The sequence below is a fragment of the Ranitomeya variabilis genome, chromosome 6 (genome assembly GCF_051348905.1).
Source record: "Ranitomeya variabilis isolate aRanVar5 chromosome 6, aRanVar5.hap1, whole genome shotgun sequence".
NCBI classification, from domain to species: domain Eukaryota; kingdom Metazoa; phylum Chordata; class Amphibia; order Anura; family Dendrobatidae; genus Ranitomeya; species Ranitomeya variabilis.
In genome coordinates this window covers 207,332,218-207,348,312 of record NC_135237.1, presented here as the reverse complement: position 1 = coordinate 207,348,312, position 16,095 = coordinate 207,332,218, and the positions used below count along the sequence as shown (strand labels likewise).

The following is a 16,095-nucleotide window of genomic DNA, read 5'->3' as shown; positions in this document are numbered from 1 at the left end:
CCAGGGGTACACGGGCAGAAGTGGTCTGGTCAGTGGAGGCCTAGTGGAAGGAGGGACTGCAGACAGGCTTCAAAGGCCTAACATAATAAAATGGGCTGGCTGTAGGCACTTTATAATTGGTTCCAGGGGAACACGGGCAGCAGTGGTCTGGTCAGTGGAGGCCTAGTGGAAGGAGGGACCTTAGACAGGCTTCGAAGGCCTAACATAAAAAATTGGGCTGGCTGTAGGCACTTTATTATTGGTTCCAGGGGTACACGGGCAGCAGTGGTCTGGTCAGTGGAGGCCTAGTGGAAGGAGGGACCGCAGACAGGCTTCAAAGGCCTAACATAATAAAATGGGCTGGCTGTAGGCACTTTATAATTGGTTCCAGGGGAACACGGGCAGCAGTGGTCTGGTCAGTGGAGGCCTAGTGGAAGGAGGGACCGCAGACAGGCTTCGAAGGCCTAACATAAAAAAATGGGCTGGCTGTAGGCACTTTATAATTGGTTCCAGGGGAACACGGGCAGCAGTGGTCTGGTCAGTGGAGGCCTAGTGGAAGGAGGGACCGCAGACAGGCTTCGAAGGCCTAACATAAAAAAATGGGCTGGCTGTAGGCACTTTATTATTGGTTCCAGGGGTACACGGGCAACAGTGGTCTGGTCAGTGGAGGCCTAGTGGAAGGAGGGACCGCAGACAGGCTTCAAAGGCCTAACATAATAAAATGGGCTGGCTGTAGGCACTTTATAATTGGTTCCAGGGGAACACGGGCAGCAGTGGTCTGGTCAGTGGAGGCCTAGTGGAAGGAGGGACCGCAGACAGGCTTCAAAGGCCTAACATAATAAAATGGGCTGGCTGTAGGCACTTTATAATTGGTTCCAGGGGAACACGGGCAGCAGTGGTCTGGTCAGTGGAGGCCTAGTGGAAGGAGGGACCTTAGACAGGCTTCGAAGGCCTAACATAAAAAAATGGGCTGGCTGTAGGCACTTTATTATTGGTTCCAGGGGTACACGGGCAGCAGTGGTCTGGTCAGTGGAGGCCTAGTGGAAGGAGGGACCGCAGACAGGCTTCAAAGGCCTAACATAATAAAATGGGCTGGCTGTAGGCACTTTATAATTGGTTCCAGGGGAACACGGGCAGCAGTGGTCTGGTCAGTGGAGGCCTAGTGGAAGGAGGGACCTTAGACAGGCTTCGAAGGCCTAACATAAAAAAATGGGCTGGCTGTAGGCACTTTATTATTGGTTCCAGGGGTACACGGGCAGCAGTGGTCTGGTCAGTGGAGGCCTAGTGGAAGGAGGGACCGCAGACAGGCTTCAAATGCCTAACATAATAAAATGGGCTGGCTGTAGGCACTTTATAATTGGTTAGAGGGGAACACGGGCAGCAGTGGTCTGGTCAGTGGAGGCCTAGTGGAAGGAGGGACCGCAGACAGGCTTCGAAGGCCTAACATAAAAAAATGGGCTGGCTGTAGGCACTTTATAATTGGTTCCAGGGGAACACGGGCAGCAGTGGTCTGGTCAGTGGAGGCCTAGTGGAAGGAGGGACCTTAGACAGGCTTCGAAGGCCTAACATAAAAAAATGGGCTGGCTGTAGGCACTTTATTATTGGTTCCAGGGGTACACGGGCAGCAGTGGTCTGGTCAGTGGAGGCCTAGTGGAAGAAGGGACCGCAGACAGGCTTCAAAGGCCTAACATAATAAAATGGGCTGGATGTAGGCACTTTATAATTGGTTCCAGGGGAACACGGGCAGCAGTGGTCTGGTCAGTGGAGGCCTAGTGGAAGGAGGGACAGCAGACAGGCTTCGAAGGCCTAACATAAAAAAATGGGCTGGCTGTAGGCACTTTATTATTGGTTCCAGGGGTACACGGGCAACAGTGGTCTGGTCAGTGGAGGCCTAGTGGAAGGAGGGACCGCAGACAGGCTTCAAAGGCCTAACATAATAAAATGGGCTGGCTGTAGGCACTTTATTATTGGTTCCAGGGGTACACGGGCAGAAGTGGTCTGGTCAGTGGAGGCCTAGTGGAAGGAGGGACCGCAGACAGGCTTCAAAGGCCTAACATAATAAAATGGGCTGGCTGTAGGCACTTTATAATTGGTTCCAGGGGAACACGGGCAGCAGTGGTCTGGTCAGTGGAGGCCTAGTGGAAGGAGGGACCTTAGACAGGCTTCGAAGGCCTAACATAAAAAAATGGGCTGGCTGTAGGCACTTTATTATTGGTTCCAGGGGTACACGGGCAGCAGTGGTCTGGTCAGTGGAGGCCTAGTGGAAGGAGGGACCGCAGACAGGCTTCAAAGGCCTAACATAATAAAATGGGCTGGCTGTAGGCACTTTATAATTGGTTCCAGGGGAACACGGTCAGCAGTGGTCTGGTCAGTGGAGGCCTAGTGGAAGGAGGGACCTTAGACTGGCTTCGAAGGCCTAACATAAAAAAATGGGCTGTCTGTAGGCACTTTATTATTGGTTCCAGGGGTACACGGGCAGCAGTGGTCTGGTCAGTGGAGGCCTAGTGGAAGGAGGGACCGCAGACAGGCTTCAAAGGCCTAACATAATAAAATGGGCTGGCTGTAGGCACTTTATAATTGGTTCCAGGGGAACATGGGCAGCAGTGGTCTGGTCAGTGGAGGCCTAGTGGAAGGAGGGACCGCAGACAGGCTTCGAAGGCCTAACATAAAAAAATGGGCTGGCTGTAGGCACTTTATTATTGGTTCCAGGGGTACACGGGCAACAGTGGTCTGGTCAGTGGAGGCCTAGTGGAAGGAGGGACCGCAGACAGGCTTCAAAGGCCTAACATAATAAAATGGGCTGGCTGTAGGCACTTTATTATTGGTTCCAGGGGTACACGGGCAACAGTGGTCTGGTCAGTGGAGGCCTAGTGGAAGGAGGGACCGCAGACAGGCTTCAAAGGCCTAACATAATAAAATGGGCTGGCTGTAGGCACTTTATAGATGGTTCCAGGGGAACACGGGCAGCAGTGGTCTGGTCAGTGGAGGCCTAGTGGAAGGAGGGACCGCAGACAGGCTTCGAAGGCCTAACATAATAAAATGGGCTGGCTGTAGGCACTTTATTATTGGTTCCAGGGGTACACGGGCAACAGTGGTCTGGTCAGTGGAGGCCTAGTGGAAGGAGGGACCGCAGACAGGCTTCAAAGGCCTAACATAATAAAATGGGCTGGCTGTAGGCACTTTATAATTGGTTCCAGGGGAACACGGGCAGAAGTGGTCTGGTCAGTGGAGGCCTAGTGGAAGGAGGGACCGCAGACAGGCTTCAAATGCCTAACATAATAAAATGGGCTGGCTGTAGGCACTTTATAATTGGTTAGAGGGGAACACGGGCAGCAGTGGTCTGGTCAGTGGAGGCCTAGTGGAAGGAGGGACCGCAGACAGGCTTCGAAGGCCTAACATAAAAAAATGGGCTGGCTGTAGGCACTTTATAATTGGTTCCAGGGGAACACGGGCAGCAGTGGTCTGGTCAGTGGAGGCCTAGTGGAAGGAGGGACCTTAGACAGGCTTCGAAGGCCTAACATAAAAAAATGGGCTGGCTGTAGGCACTTTATTATTGGTTCCAGGGGTACACGGGCAGCAGTGGTCTGGTCAGTGGAGGCCTAGTGGAAGAAGAGACCGCAGACAGGCTTCAAAGGCCTAACATAATAAAATGGGCTGGATGTAGGCACTTTATAATTGGTTCCAGGGGAACACGGGCAGCAGTGGTCTGGTCAGTGGAGGCCTAGTGGAAGGAGGGACAGCAGACAGGCTTCGAAGGCCTAACATAATAAAATGGGCTGGCTGTAGGCACTTTATAATTGGTTCCAGGGGAACACGGTCAGCAGTGGTCTGGTCAGTGGAGGCCTAGTGGAAGGAGGGACCTTAGACTGGCTTCGAAGGCCTAACATAAAAAAATGGGCTGTCTGTAGGCACTTTATTATTGGTTCCAGGGGTACACGGGCAGCAGTGGTCTGGTCAGTGGAGGCCTAGTGGAAGGAGGGACCGCAGACAGGCTTCAAAGGCCTAACATAATAAAATGGGCTGGCTGTAGGCACTTTATAATTGGTTCCAGGGGAACATGGGCAGCAGTGGTCTGGTCAGTGGAGGCCTAGTGGAAGGAGGGACCGCAGACAGGCTTCGAAGGCCTAACATAAAAAAATGGGCTGGCTGTAGGCACTTTATTATTGGTTCCAGGGGTACACGGGCAACAGTGGTCTGGTCAGTGGAGGCCTAGTGGAAGGAGGGACCGCAGACAGGCTTCAAAGGCCTAACATAATAAAATGGGCTGGCTGTAGGCACTTTATTATTGGTTCCAGGGGTACACGGGCAACAGTGGTCTGGTCAGTGGAGGCCTAGTGGAAGGAGGGACCGCAGACAGGCTTCAAAGGCCTAACATAATAAAATGGGCTGGCTGTAGGCACTTTATAATTGGTTCCAGGGGAACACGGGCAGCAGTGGTCTGGTCAGTGGAGGCCTAGTGGAAGGAGGGACCGCAGACAGGCTTCGAAGGCCTAACATAATAAAATGGGCTGGCTGTAGGCACTTTATTATTGGTTCCAGGGGTACACGGGCAACAGTGGTCTGGTCAGTGGAGGCCTAGTGGAAGGAGGGACCGCAGACAGGCTTCAAAGGCCTAACATAATAAAATGGGCTGGCTGTAGGCACTTTATAATTGGTTCCAGGGGAACACGGGCAGAAGTGGTCTGGTCAGTGGAGGCCTAGTGGAAGGAGGGACCGCAGACAGGCTTCAAATGCCTAACATAATAAAATGGGCTGGCTGTAGGCACTTTATAATTGGTTAGAGGGGAACACGGGCAGCAGTGGTCTGGTCAGTGGAGGCCTAGTGGAAGGAGGGACCGCAGACAGGCTTCGAAGGCCTAACATAAAAAAATGGGCTGGCTGTAGGCACTTTATAATTGGTTCCAGGGGAACACGGGCAGCAGTGGTCTGGTCAGTGGAGGCCTAGTGGAAGGAGGGACCTTAGACAGGCTTCGAAGGCCTAACATAAAAAAATGGGCTGGCTGTAGGCACTTTATTATTGGTTCCAGGGGTACACGGGCAGCAGTGGTCTGGTCAGTGGAGGCCTAGTGGAAGAAGGGACCGCAGACAGGCTTCAAAGGCCTAACATAATAAAATGGGCTGGATGTAGGCACTTTATAATTGGTTCCAGGGGAACACGGGCAGCAGTGGTCTGGTCAGTGGAGGCCTAGTGGAAGGAGGGACAGCAGACAGGCTTCGAAGGCCTAACATAAAAAAATGGGCTGGCTGTAGGCACTTTATTATTGGTTCCAGGGGTACACGGGCAACAGTGGTCTGGTCAGTGGAGGCCTAGTGGAAGGAGGGACCGCAGACAGGCTTCAAAGGCCTAACATAATAAAATGGGCTGGCTGTAGGCACTTTATTATTGGTTCCAGGGGTACACGGGCAGAAGTGGTCTGGTCAGTGGAGGCCTAGTGGAAGGAGGGACCGCAGACAGGCTTCAAAGGCCTAACATAATAAAATGGGCTGGCTGTAGGCACTTTATAATTGGTTCCAGGGGAACACGGGCAGCAGTGGTCTGGTCAGTGGAGGCCTAGTGGAAGGAGGGACCTTAGACAGGCTTCGAAGGCCTAACATAAAAAAATGGGCTGGCTGTAGGCACTTTATTATTGGTTCCAGGGGTACACGGGCAGCAGTGGTCTGGTCAGTGGAGGCCTAGTGGAAGGAGGGACCGCAGACAGGCTTCAAAGGCCTAACATAATAAAATGGGCTGGCTGTAGGCACTTTATAATTGGTTCCAGGGGAACACGGTCAGCAGTGGTCTGGTCAGTGGAGGCCTAGTGGAAGGAGGGACCTTAGACTGGCTTCGAAGGCCTAACATAAAAAAATGGGCTGTCTGTAGGCACTTTATTATTGGTTCCAGGGGTACACGGGCAGCAGTGGTCTGGTCAGTGGAGGCCTAGTGGAAGGAGGGACCGCAGACAGGCTTCAAAGGCCTAACATAATAAAATGGGCTGGCTGTAGGCACTTTATAATTGGTTCCAGGGGAACATGGGCAGCAGTGGTCTGGTCAGTGGAGGCCTAGTGGAAGGAGGGACCGCAGACAGGCTTCGAAGGCCTAACATAAAAAAATGGGCTGGCTGTAGGCACTTTATTATTGGTTCCAGGGGTACACGGGCAACAGTGGTCTGGTCAGTGGAGGCCTAGTGGAAGGAGGGACCGCAGACAGGCTTCAAAGGCCTAACATAATAAAATGGGCTGGCTGTAGGCACTTTATTATTGGTTCCAGGGGTACACGGGCAACAGTGGTCTGGTCAGTGGAGGCCTAGTGGAAGGAGGGACCGCAGACAGGCTTCAAAGGCCTAACATAATAAAATGGGCTGGCTGTAGGCACTTTATAATTGGTTCCAGGGGAACACGGGCAGCAGTGGTCTGGTCAGTGGAGGCCTAGTGGAAGGAGGGACCGCAGACAGGCTTCGAAGGCCTAACATAATAAAATGGGCTGGCTGTAGGCACTTTATTATTGGTTCCAGGGGTACACGGGCAACAGTGGTCTGGTCAGTGGAGGCCTAGTGGAAGGAGGGACCGCAGACAGGCTTCAAAGGCCTAACATAATAAAATGGGCTGGCTGTAGGCACTTTATAATTGGTTCCAGGGGAACACGGGCAGAAGTGGTCTGGTCAGTGGAGGCCTAGTGGGAGGAGGGACCTTAGACAGGCTTCGAAGGCCTAACATAAAAAAATGGGCTGGCTGTAGGCACTTTATAATTGGTTCCAGGGGAACACGGGCAGCAGTGGTCTGGTCAGTGGAGGCCTAGTGGAAGGATGGACCTTAGACAGGCTTCGAAGGCCTAACATAAAAAAATGGGCTGGCTGTAGGCACTTTATTATTGGTTCCAGGGGTACACCTGCAGCAGTGGTCTGGTCAACGGAGGCCGATTGTAATGAGTGTCTGCCAGTTAGTAGTCCAAAACAACAACTAAATGTGAATGTCTCGCATTAAAACAAAACAAAAACACTAAAGGGTGCAATCATTAGGTTCAGGGGTGGGATCCTCTGCGTTGTTTCAGACCTACTAATTTTGCGCAAAGTATTTACTGTGGTAAATAGAGGACACTGCCCCTGACTATGTTAAGTACCATCATACATGTCAACACAATGGTATTGTCAGTGGCAGGTATGGAAGGATGTCAGCGCATAGACTTAACATTGGTGGAAGTGTGAGAGATAACTGTGGAAGTGGTAGAGCAATGTTTGACCTGGGGGTGGGTGAACTCTCTTGTGGCCGGCGTTACAGGCCCAAGGCCCCTCATGTTACAACAGTGTGTCTGACGTTGGGTGGCCACCACCACCGCCAGAGACACTTTATTGTACTATGAGGAACCCAGTAGCAATGCCGTCGACCAAAAGCGAGTACACCCACCTCTTCAGACAAACAGCAGTCTCACGGGTGCTTGCGCCAAGTCGCGATACCACGGCCCCGTGTGGGGAGTTTGGCCATTTAGGGAGGTGTAAACATGTCGTATGCTGGACAATCAGCTGCAGTAAATTAGACATTAGAAAAGTAATTCACAGTAGTCCACAGGCAAGAGCTTTTCATTGGAAAGCTAGGTGTCGGCCGGGCAAGGTGGGGCAAAAGATTTCGAAATCCAGTTGTGGTTCATTTTAATGAATGTTAGATCGTCAACATTTTGGGTAGCCAGACGAGTCCTTTTTTCGGTTAATATTGAACCTGCAGCACTGAATACTCTTTCTGATAGGACACTTGCTGCCGGGCAAGCAAGCTCCTGCAATGCATATTCTGCCAATTCTGGCCAGGTGTCTAATTTTGATGCCCAGTATTCAAATGGGAATGACGGTTGAGGGAGAACATCGATAAGGGATGAAAAATAGTTAGTAACCATACTGGACAAATGTTGTCTCCTGTCACTTTCAATTGATGCAGCAGTACCTGTCCTGTCTGCGGTCATAGCAAAATCACTCCACAACCTGGTCAGAAAACCCCTCTGTCCAACGCCACTTCTGATGTGTGCACCCCTAACACTCCTAGTCTGGTGCCCCCTTGAGCTCGTGTGAGAACGATCACGTGCGCTGTGTGCTGGGAATGCCTGAAGCAAACGGTCAACAAGAGTTGATTGTTTGGTTGCTAATATTAGTTCCAAGTTCTCATGTGGCATAATATTTTGCAATTTGCCTTTATAGCGTGGATCAAGGAGGCAGGCCAACCAGTAATCGTCATCGTTCATCATTTTTGTAATACGTGTGTCCCTTATTAGGATACGTAAGGCATAATCCGCCATGTGGGCCAAAGTTCCAGTTGTCAAATCTCCGTTTGTGATTGGGTAAGGGGCAGTTGCAGGCAAATCTACGTCACTTGTGTCCCTCAAAAAACCAGAACCCGGCCTTGACACGCAACCAATTTCCAGTGCCCCCGGGAAAGGTTCCGCATTAAAAATATACTCATCCCCATCATCCTCCTCGTCCTCCACCGCCTCTTCGCCCGCTACCTCGTCCTGTACACTGCCCTGACCAGACAATGGCTGACTGTCATCAAGGCTTTCCTCTTCCTCTGGTGCAGACGCCTGCTCCTTTATGTGCGTCAAACTTTGCATCAGCAGACGCATTAGGGGGATGCTCATGCTTATTACGGCGTTGTCTGCACTAACCAGCCGTGTGCATTCCTCAAAACACTGAAAGACTTGACACATGTCTTGTATCTTCGACCACTGCACACCTGACAACTCCATGTCTGCCATCCTACTGCCTGCCAGTGTATGTGTATCCTCCCACAAAAACATAACAGCCCGCCTCTGTTGGCACAGTCTCTGAAGCATGTGCAGTGTTGAGTTCCACCTTGTTGCAACGTCTATGATTAGGCGATGCTGGGGAAGGTTCAAAGACCGCTGATAGTTCTGCATACGGCTGGCGTGTACAGGCGAACGTCGGATATGTGAGCAAAGTCCACGCACTTTGAGGAGCAGGTCGGAGAACCCAGGATAAGTTTTCAATAAGCACTGCACCACCAGGTTTAAGGTGTGAGCCAGGCAAGGAATGTGTTTCAGTTGGGAAAGGGAGATGGCAGCCATGAAATTCCTTCCGTTATCACTAACTACCTTGCCTGCCTCAAGATCTACTGTGCCCAGCCACGACTGCGTTTCTTGTTGCAAGAACTCGGACAGAACTTCCGCGGTGTGTCTGTTGTCGCCCAAACACTTCATAGCCAATACAGCCTGCTGACGCTTGCCAGTAGCTGGCCCATAATGGGACAACTGGTGTGCAACAGTGTCATCTGCCGATGGAGTGGTTGGCCGACTGCGGTCTGTGGAAGAGCTGTAGCTTCTGCAGGAGGACGAGGAGGAGGAGGAGGAGGGGGTGCGAACGCCTACAGTCAACTGTTTCCTAGACCGTGGGCTAGGCACAACTGTCCCTAAATTGATGTCCCCTGTGGACCCTGCATCCACCACATTCACCCAGTGTGCCGTGATGGACACATAACGTCCCTGGCCATGCCTACTGGTCCATGCATCTGTAGTCAGGTGCACCTTTGTACTCACAGATTGCCTGAGTGCATGGACGATGCGCTGTTTAACATGCTGGTGCAGGGCTGGGATGGCTTTTCTGGAAAAAAAGTGTCGACTGGGTAGCTCGTATCGTGGTTCACCGTACTTCATTAGGGCTTTGAAAGCTTCGCTTTCAACTAACCGGTAGGGCATCATCTCTAACGAGATTAGTCTAGCTATGTGGGCGTTAAAAGCCTGTGTACGCGGATGCGAGGATAAGTACTTCCTTTTTCTAACCAGAGTCTCATGTAGTGTGAGCTGAACTGGAGAGATGGAGATCGTGGAACTTGCGGGTGTGCCGGTGGACATGGCAGACTGAGAGACGGTTGGAGACGGTATTGTTTCCGCCGGTGCCCTAGATGCAATATTTCCTCCTACAAAACTGGTGATTCCCTGACCCTGACTGCTTTTGGCTGTCAAAGAAACCTGCACAGATACTGCCGGTGGTGCGGAAAATGGTGGCCTTACAGTGACGGAAGGGATGTTGCGTTGATGACTAGCTTCATTGGCCGAGGGTGCTACAACCTTAAGGGACGTTTGGTAGTTAGTCCAGGCTTGAAAATGCATGGTGGTTAAGTGTCTATGCATGCAACTAGTATTGAGACTTTTCAGATTCTGACCTCTGCTTAAGCTAGTTGAACATTTTTGACAGATGACTTTGCGCTGATCAATTGGATGTTGTTTAAAAAAATGCCAGACTGCACTCTTCCTAGCATCGGATCCCTTTTCAGGGATTGCAGACTGAGCTGTAACCGGATGGCAACGCTGTGCTCCAACAGGTTTTGGCTTTGACACGCGTTTTGGGCCAGATAGGGGCCCGGCAGATGGAACCTGTTGCGATGTTGATGCCTGCTGCGGCCCCTCCTCCACCTCCGCTTCTGAACTACTGCTGCCTGCACCCTGTTCCCCCAATGGCTGCCAATCGGGGTCAACAACCGGGTCATCTATTACCTCCTCTTCGAGCTCGTGTGCAACTTCGTCTGTGTCACTGTGTCGGTCTGTGGTATAGCGTTCGTGGCGGGGCAACATAGTCTCATCAGGGTCTGATTGTGGATCTGTACCCTGAGAGGGCAATGTGGTGGTCTGAGTCAAAGGAGCAGCATAGTACTCTGGCTGTGGCTGTGCATCAGTGCACTCCATGTCAGATTCTACTTGTAATGGGCATGGCCTGTTAAGTGTTTCACTTTCTAAGCCAGGGACGGTATGTGTAAAGAGCTCCATGGAGTGACCCGTTGTGTCGCCTGCTGCATCCTTCTCTCTTGTTGTAGTTTTTGCTGAGGAGGACAAGGAAGCGACTTGTCCCTGACCGTGAACATCCACAAGCGACGCGCTGCTTTTACATTTACCAGTTTCAGAAGAGGAGGCAAAAGAGCTAGAGGCTGAGTCTGCAATGTAAGCCTTGCTGTTGCTGCTCCGGCTTTAAAAGCGTTTTTCCTACTCCCAGAAAAGAGAGCGTTCGAGGCCTTGTGTAGCCAGACGATGAAACTGGCTCCACAGCTCCAGACTTAGGTGGAATATTTTTATCCCCACGACCACCTGATGCTCCACTACCACTACCATCATTACCAGCTGACAATGAACGCCCACGGCCACGACCTCTTGCACCAGACTTCCTCATTGTTTTAAAAAATTAACCAAAGTAACTTTATTTGTTGCTGTCAAACAACTTACACGGTGAGCTATAACTTCAGTATGATTTCTATATCCCTTAACAGGTTGGTGAGACCACAAGGAAAATCAGGCACAATGTTACACACTCTGTTTTCTGTGGCACAAAATCACAGAGATGACACACACGCAGGACTGTCACTCAAGCACTAATGTCAATATTATTCTCCCACCTAATTTTTTTTTTTTTTCCTCAGGGAGACTTTAGAAACCAAATAAGATAAAATGTTTTTTTCAGGGACAATTTAGAAACCAAATACTAATAAAAAAAAAAATAAAATAAAAAAATAAACAGGCTTTCTTTGGCCCACTGAATGAGAGAGAGAGAGGTGGCACATCCAGGAGTCAAGACTGGCACACAAGCTGAAAGGGCAATATTACTCTCCCACTGTTTTTTTATGTATTTTTTTTTTTCAGGGAGACTTTAGAAACCAAATAATATTAAAAAAAGGAAAAAAAATAAATAGGCTTTCTATGGCCCACTGAATGAGAGAGAGAGAGGTGGCACACCCAGGAGTCAAGACTGGCACACAAGCTGAAAGGGCAATATTACTCTCCCACTGTTTTTTTATGTTTTTTTTTTTTTCAGGGAGACTTTAGAAACACAATAATATTAAAAAAAACAAAAAAATAAATAGGCTTTTTATGGCCCACTGAATGAGAGATGCCACACACGCAGGACTGTCACTCAAGCACAAATGTCAATATTAATCTCACACGTTTTTTTTTTTTTTTTTTTTCTCAGGGAGACTTTAGAAACCAAATAAGATCAAATGATTTCTTTCAGGGACAATTTAGAAACCAAATACTAAAAAAATAAAAAGACTTTCTAGGGCCCACTGAGTGAGAGATAGCACACACAGGAGTCAGGAGTGGCACACAAGCCCTGAGGCCAATATTAATCTCCCACTGATTGATGTTTTATTTTTTTTTCTGGTAGATTTTAGAACCCAAATCAAGCAAAAAAGATAAATAGGCTTTCTATGGCCCACTGAGTGAGAGATAGCACACACAGGAGTCAGGAGTGGCACACAAGCCCTGAGGCCAATATTAATCTCCCACTGATTGATGTTTTATTTTTTTTTCTGGTAGATTTTAGAACCCAAATCAAGCAAAAAAATAAATAGGCTTTCTATGGCCCACTGAGTGAGAGATAGCACACACAGGAGTCAGGAGTGGCACACAAGCCCTGAGGCCAATATTAATCTCCCACTGATTGATGTTTTATTTTTTTTTCTGGTAGATTTTAGAACCCAAATCAAGCAAAAAAATAAATAGGCTTTCTATGGCCCACTGAGTGAGAGATGGCACACACAGGAGTCAGGAGTCAGGAGTGGCACACAAGCCCTGAGGCCAATATTAATCTCCCACTGATTGATGTTTTATTTTTTTTTCTGGTAGATTTTAGAACCCAAATCAAGCAAAAAAATAAATAGGCTTTCTATGGCCCACTGAGTGAGAGATGGCACACACAGGAGTCAGGAGTCAGGAGTGGCACACAAGCCCTGAGGCCAATATTAATCTCCCACTGATTGATGTTTTATTTTTTTTTCTGGTAGATTTTAGAACCCAAATCAAGCAAAAAAATAAATAGGCTTTCTATGGCCCACTGAGTGAGAGATAGCACACACAGGAGTCAGGAGTGGCACACAAGCCCTGAGGCCAATATTAATCTCCCACTGATTGATGTTTTATTTTTTTTTCTGGTAGATTTTAGAACCCAAATCAAGCAAAAAAATAAATAGGCTTTCTATGGCCCACTGAGTGAGAGATAGCACACACAGGAGTCAGGAGTGGCACACAAGCCCTGAGGCCAATATTAATCTCCCACTGATTGATGTTTTATTTTTTTTCTGGTAGATTTTAGAACCCAAATCAAGCAAAAAAATAAATAGGCTTTCTATGGCCCACTGAGTGAGAGATAGCACACACAGGAGTCAGGAGTGGCACACAAGCCCTGAGGCCAATATTAATCTCCCACTGATTGATGTTTTATTTTTTTTTCTGGTAGATTTTAGAACCCAAATCAAGCAAAAAAATAAATAGGCTTTCTATGGCCCACTGAGTGAGAGATGGCACACACAGGAGTCAGGAGTCAGGAGTGGCACACAAGCCCTGAGGCCAATATTAATCTCCCACTGATTGATGTTTTATTTTTTTTTCTGGTAGATTTTAGAACCCAAATCAAGCAAAAAAATAAATAGGCTTTCTATGGCCCACTGAGTGAGAGATGGCACACACAGGAGTCAGGAGTCAGGAGTGGCACACAAGCCCTGAGGCCAATATTAATCTCCCACTGATTGATGTTTTATTTTTTTTTCTGGTAGATTTTAGAACCCAAATCAAGCAAAAAAATAAATAGGCTTTCTATGGCCCACTGAGTGAGAGATAGCACACACAGGAGTCAGGAGTGGCACACAAGCCCTGAGGCCAATATTAATCTCCCACTGATTGATGTTTTATTTTTTTTTCTGGTAGATTTTAGAACCCAAATCAAGCAAAAAAATAAATAGGCTTTCTATGGCCCACTGAGTGAGAGATAGCACACACAGGAGTCAGGAGTGGCACACAAGCCCTGAGGCCAATATTAATCTCCCACTGATTGATGTTTTATTTTTTTTTCTGGTAGATTTTAGAACCCAAATCAAGCAAAAAAAATAAATAGGCTTTCTATGGCCCACAATTTGAGAGAGAGAGGTGGCACACCCAGGAGTCAAGACTGGCACACAAGCTGAAAGGGCAATATTAATCTCCCACTGTTGTTTTAATTTTTTTTTTTTGTTTCAGGGAGACTTTAGAAACCAAATAATAAAAAAACAAAAAATAATTAGCTTTCTATGGCCCACTGAGTGAGAGATGGCACACACAGGAGTCAGGAGTGGCACACAAGCACTGACTGAGGCCAATATTTTTCTCCCACTGATTGATGTAGTGATTTTTTTAAACGTAGATTTTAGAACCCAAATCAAGCAAAAAAATAAATAGGCTTTCTATGGCCCACAATTTGAGAGAGAGAGAGGTGGCACACCCAGGAGTCAAGACTGGCACACAAGCTGAAAGGGCAATATTAATCTCCCACTGTTTTTTTAATTTTTTTTTTTGTTTCAGGGAGACTTTAGAAACCAAATAATAAAAAAAAAAAATAATAAGCTTTCTATGGCCCACTGAGTGAGAGATAGCACACACAGGAGTCAGGAGTGGCACACAAGCCCTGAGGCCAATATTAATCTCCCACTGATTGATGTTTTATTTTTTTTTCTGGTAGATTTTAGAACCCAAATCAAGCAAAAAAATAAATAGGCTTTCTATGGCCCACTGAGTGAGAGATAGCACACACAGGAGTCAGGAGTGGCACACAAGCCCTGAGGCCAATATTAATCTCCCACTGATTGATGTTTTATTTTTTTTTCTGGTAGATTTTAGAACCCAAATCAAGCAAAAAAAATAAATAGGCTTTCTATGGCCCACAATTTGAGAGAGAGAGGTGGCACACCCAGGAGTCAAGACTGGCACACAAGCTGAAAGGGCAATATTAATCTCCCACTGTTGTTTTAATTTTTTTTTTTTGTTTCAGGGAGACTTTAGAAACCAAATAATAAAAAAACAAAAAATAATTAGCTTTCTATGGCCCACTGAGTGAGAGATGGCACACACAGGAGTCAGGAGTGGCACACAAGCACTGACTGAGGCCAATATTTTTCTCCCACTGATTGATGTAGTGATTTTTTTAAACGTAGATTTTAGAACCCAAATCAAGCAAAAAAATAAATAGGCTTTCTATGGCCCACAATTTGAGAGAGAGAGGTGGCACACCCAGGAGTCAAGACTGGCACACAAGCTGAAAGGGCAATATTAATCTCCCACTGTTTTTTTAATTTTTTTTTTTTTGTTTCAGGGAGACTTTAGAAACCAAATAATAAAAAAACAAAAAATAATAAGCTTTCTATGGCCCACTGAGTGAGAGATGGCACACACAGGAGTCAGGAGTGGCACACAAGCACTGACTGAGGCCAATATTTTTCTCCCACTGATTGATGTAGTGATTTTTTTAAACGTAGATTTTAGAACCCAAATCAAGCAAAAAAATAAATATGCTTTCTATGGCCCACAATTTGAGAGAGAGAGGTGGCACACCCAGGAGTCAAGACTGGCACACAAGCTGAAAGGGCAATATTACTCTCCCACTGTTTTTTTATGTTTTTTTTTTTTTTTCAGGGAGACTTTAGAAACCCAATAATATTAAAAAAAAAAAAAAAAAAAATAGGCTTTCTATGGCCCACTGAATGAGAGAGAGAGAGGTGGCACACCCAGGAGTCAAGACTGGCACACAAGCTGAAAGGGCAATATTACTCTCCCACTGTTTTTTTTATGTTTTTTTTTTTTTTTTCAAAATGACTTTAGAAACCCAATAATATTAAAAAAAAAAAAAAATAATAATAATAAATATCCTTTCTATGGCCCACTGAATGAGAGAGAGAGAGAGGTGGCACACCCAGGAGTCAAGACTGGCACACAAGCTGAAAGGGCAATATTACTCTCCCACTGTTTTTTTATGTATTTTTTTTTTTCAGGGAGACTTTAGAAACCCAATAATATTAAAAAAAACAAAAAAATAAATAGGCTTTCTATGGCCCACTGAATGAGAGATGGCACACACAGGGATGGCACTGTAGCAGAAATGCCAATCTTAATCTCCCACAAAAAAAAAAAAAAAAATGTCCTACAATTACTATCTCCCCTGCAGTAATCTGAGCCAGGTATGGCAGGCAGCAATAGGAGTGGACTGATGCACAAATTAAATAAAAAGTGTGGACAAACAAAAAAGATAGCTGTGCAGAAAGGAAGGAACAAGAGGATATGTGCTTTGAAAAAAGCAGTTGGTTTCCACAGTGGCGTACACACAGCAATACAGCTATCACGGAGCCTTCTAG

General features: G+C 47.4%; 1 long non-coding RNA gene across 1 annotated transcript; it reads left to right on the top strand.

Annotated features, from left to right (window-relative positions):
• The first annotated feature begins 14,998 nt into the window (after window positions 1–14,998).
• On the top strand, window positions 14,999–15,885 carry LOC143782203 (uncharacterized). The gene is made up of 2 exons (XR_013216889.1): window positions 14,999–15,462; window positions 15,646–15,885. It is a non-coding gene; the product is annotated as an uncharacterized LOC143782203 (long non-coding RNA).
• The last annotated feature ends 210 nt before the right edge of the window (window positions 15,886–16,095 follow it).